Here is a 4608-nt window from a genome sequence, read left to right as displayed (position 1 = left end):
ATGTTCTAAACAACAAAATCAAAGAAATTTATTTTAAAATAATCCACTTATTTTACCCCACCAACTCTTTGCTTAAAATATACAGAGATGATATATCTGACATGTGTGTTTTCTGTGGTTGTGCGCTTAAAACTGTTTGTCATTTATTTTACGAATGTATCTACTCAAGGTTTTTTTGGATAGAATTAGAAAATATGTGTAGTGCTGTGTGGTTGTGCAATGTTACTCTTCAGAAAAAGAATGTTATTTTTTTAATGAAAATGCAGTCATTAATATAAATGTTGTCTTTACGATAAATTTGCTCTTGCTATTGGGAAAATGTCATATTCATAAACGTAAATGGGGGGGAGGGAAACCTTGTTTTGCAGCCTTCAAAAATGAAGTCAAATTCTACATGGACACTATTGTTGGACTCAACAGCCGAAAAGCTGACAGAACTATATGTATATGCTCTGATATTATGTCCTCTTTGTGCTGAATTCTTGTACCCCTATTTGTTATAATTTGTATGGTGATTTTTGTATAATAATAAAAAAAAAAATGCCAGAGCCTTTGTGCCAGAGTAGACACAGCATTGGCTGCTGGAAACAGGAAATGCAGCCGCTATAATTGCAGCAGAAGAAACAAGATGCCAGAGCAATGTGCAGCATATTCCTGCTCAAATCGGCGGACCATCGCAAACAGGGCTCGGGGGATTACTTTTCACAAGTAAGATTTAACATTATCGTACTATTGGTTGTATTTTATGAATGCAATATTACCAGAGTTAAAAAGGAGCAAGGATCTTTGTTATTGTATGTAAATCGTAGCCAGCTAGCTAGGCTACTTGCTAGGTGTTCAGGTGTTCACCCGGCTATGAACTGAGACTTGATGAGTCATATTCCATAACACTGACTTACATTACAACTGACACAAGAATGCTATTGTAGAAATTAATGAAATATTACTAATATAACATTGGCCGGCGAATTTTACATAAGTGGCACAGACTGTAGCATATTATCGGGCAGTTGCTACTTGTAGCTTAGCTAGTAATAAGTGTGTTGGTGGTAGCTTCACTATTTCCTGAATAAAGTAACTTTTCAATAGCTTAACTTCTTTATATGAAGTAGCTTGGCCAAACAAGCTACACTTTTGTCATGTGAAATTAGCACAATTTAAAGAAGCTTCCTATGTAGTGAACTAGCCTACTGCTGTGTTTGTGTTACTAAGCTTGCTACATTTGACTGGGGTGGTAGTTTTGTGTAGTGAAGTTTTATTCATGGCAGAGTAACTGATAGTTTTGCTCACTACAATTCCCAAGTAGCTTGCCCAACACTGTATTATTATGACCGCCGCTAGCGAAGTGGTCATAGGGATTGTCAAAGTTTTTTTTTTTTTTTTTTTTTTCCGTCATCTACTTCCTGAATTTTTGGTCAACAATACCCGGGACACCGAACCACCGGGGTACATGAAATTTGGTGGGTATGTAGCCCCACTAGACTTTTACGGAAAAATTTTGTTTCGTCCCTGTGGGTCACTCCCCCCCCCCCCCCCCCCCCCCATGCTGGGCCCCCCGAACCGCAAAAAAAGCAGTTTTTCCTAAATAACTACCTGAACCGTGGCACTGAGGATGAAGAATATTTTATAGTATGTAGGTCTCAAGGGCCCACATCATTCTGGCCCATAATCACTCATTTGTGATTTGCACCCCCCCGGCAAAAAATGAAAATGCAATATTATTCTGCTTTAATCGCCCCTATCTTCAGTTAAGATGTTCAGAACCAAATTTTATGTGTATGATTGACCTGGCATTCTCTGGGGTTATGCCAAGTTTCGTAGAATTTCATCCATGGGGGGTCTAAAAAAAATTAGGTTATGTGTACATTTAGTGACTGTACACTCATTGGCCTGTAGATGGCCAATGAGTATACAGTCATACACATATACACATGCACACACACACAGGCACCCACATACTATCGGTATTAGAACGGCCGATACATAATTACAAATTCAGTAAAAGAAAGCCAAAATAAATATTCATCATCATCATCATGGCTGCATTTCCAGCATTGGCGATAAGTAGTCGTTTGTCCACTAGATGGCGCGTCGTTGCAGTAGACGTAATTTTGTTGGAAGTTAAAAGTGGGTTGGAAAAACAATGGACGCTTCATACAAGGAGTGTAGTTTACCGCAGAGAACGTCTAATAAGGATAGGATGATGTTCACATGAAATGTAACTTCCATTTCTTCTTGAAGCCGAAATAAATCTGAGGATGTTTATCGGACATGCTTGGTTTTTACTGCAGGTACGTTAATCTTATAATATCAATAAGGACCTAGGTAATGTTACCGTTAGCGTTGGTTGAGTGATGGAGGCCAATTTGATTGATTGCATATGTAGAAAACTATAAATGCGGTTATACCAAGCAAATGGATAGCAGCACTGTAATTGTATCTTTCGACTGTCATTTGTTGCACTTGCTACAAAAATAATTCTGTGCAATGGAAGATTTACCAACATTACACCGGTCTGATACAGTTTTGCCTATACATGCGTGAGACTGAGACGCCTGTTTATTTTGTTTTAAGTGCGTGCAGGGTGTGAGAGGGGAATCGATGTGCTTTGATTCCAGCTTGGTAGTTGTAGTCTGTGAAATTAAAAAGCACGTGTGTGTGAAGTATCTAAACAATGACACCTTAATTTCATTATGGCTGCTTTAGCAACACACCTTAAGCTACTGTGTAGTGGTTCCCATTTAGAAGTGGCTACTTCATTTGCGCTTTCCTTGACTCATGGAGCTGCGTGAATTTTATTACAACTTTTCGCCGCGATATGGCAGTTTAAGTCCGCTTGATACTGTAAGGCGTAAGCCATTGGTTTCCAAATGAGATTTTATTTGTGTCGCCAGCATAGCCTATTGACAATTTATGTTGTAAATAGGCCTACCTTATAAGCCTACCTGTAGCTTAGGGAAGCTAACAGCTTTCTATTAGGATCTAGTTTGTTAGTTACAGTTTTGTCATGACTCCCTGATGCATTTTTGCATTTAGAATAGCCAGAGCGTGGATATCTCAATCGGAAAATTAAACAATATCGGGTGCCTATGGACTAGGCTGGGTGAACCCAGCCTGATCTGCCCGCTATTTATTTTTTGATTTCTTCAAAGATTGAGCTTGGTCTGGTGAAAGCCAGACTAGCCATGGACCTCAGTTACACAATGCAAGGGAACATGAATCAGCCTATATTTGCACGAACAATAACGGACAACAGCTCTTCAACTTTGGCCCGTTAAAATGTGTATGAACAGTCTAGCGACACATTTCATCAAGGCCCATTTGGACATGTCAGTTATTTGCACCACTGGTTAGATGTAAAACAGCATTTCGTTTCAGACTACCGTTACTTAATTTGTGCATTAACATCAACGTTTCAGACTACTGTTACTTAATTTGTGCATTGACAATAAAGTATTACATGAACTAAAGATGACTAAAATCTTATGTAGAAGAATAAACATTCACAAAAAATCCATCCATCCAAAAATTACCTTTGTTTTTGATAGCTGTTGAAAACGGCATGGAACTGACAGAGATGTTTTTGTTTATAAATAAATAAATAAATAACATTATGCTGATACCTTTTGCTTTTCCCAAATACAATGTAGCCTACAGGTGTAAGTGACCTTTCATCAATCCAGTTGCAATGGATGAACTGTGATGAACTGCCCTACTTGTGATTGTTTAGAGATTTTAAAGGTTGTATAACAATGCTACATCTTCTTTGGCTATTCTACAATCTATTCACCTTTTCAGCACCAGTAGGCTACTTTCTGTGCAGCCGCACACACACACTCAGGCATGCCAAACAAGCATACACAAAAGTTTCAAGAGTGGGGGATGGAGTAAAATATGAAGACAAATTGAAGTGTGATTTATTTTCGCAGAACGGATGTACAGGACTGAGCGGCGGTCATATTTTGTACCGCTATGCGCTACATCTAGTTTATTTTATATCTCCCCAGAACAACTGCCTTGCTCAAGGACTACCACGAATGAGCTGAACAGTCTCCTCACACCCCTGGAACTGAGGAAGGTGTAGCTCTACATTGCATTACTGCAGGCATCTGCTAGACTGTGACTGAATATTTGATTTATGAGCTCCACCTTCTTATATCACCTTTTTGGTATGGCAACTGCTCTGCCCATGACCGGAAAGCACTGCAGAGGGTGTGAAAACTGCCCAACGCACCAGGGCAAGCGATGCTTGCGTAAGGCGCGCAGCATCATCAAAGACTGTTCTCACCCCAACCACAGACTGTTCACCCCACTCCCCTCAGGGAGGCGTTACAGGTCTCTCTGCACCCGTAACCACGTAGCCTACTTGGAATAGCCTACCCCTCAGGTGTCTGAATGGCTGATCTCATGTAAATGTTAATGGAACCTTTCTGTATATATACACTCTTTTGATCCCGTGAGGGAAATTTGGTCTCTGCATTTATCCAAATCTGTGAATCAGTGAAATACACATAGCACACAGTGAACACACAGTGAGGTGAAGCACACACTAACCCCGAGCAGTGAGCTACCTGCTACAGCAGCGCTCGGGGAGCAGTAAGGGGGTTA

The 4608-nt window shown here is 40.0% G+C and overlaps 1 long non-coding RNA gene across 1 annotated transcript; it reads left to right on the top strand.

Moving 5' to 3' along the window:
- Positions 1-562: 562 nt before the first annotated feature.
- Positions 563-4178, top strand: LOC121697734. Its single transcript, XR_006026539.1, has 2 exons — positions 563-708; positions 4008-4178. It is a non-coding gene; the product is annotated as an uncharacterized LOC121697734 (long non-coding RNA).
- Positions 4179-4608: the final 430 nt, after the last annotated feature.

This window comes from Alosa sapidissima, chromosome 22 (genome assembly GCF_018492685.1).
Source record: "Alosa sapidissima isolate fAloSap1 chromosome 22, fAloSap1.pri, whole genome shotgun sequence".
NCBI lineage: Eukaryota > Metazoa > Chordata > Actinopteri > Clupeiformes > Clupeidae > Alosa > Alosa sapidissima.
This window is presented reverse-complemented; position numbering and strand designations above follow the sequence as displayed.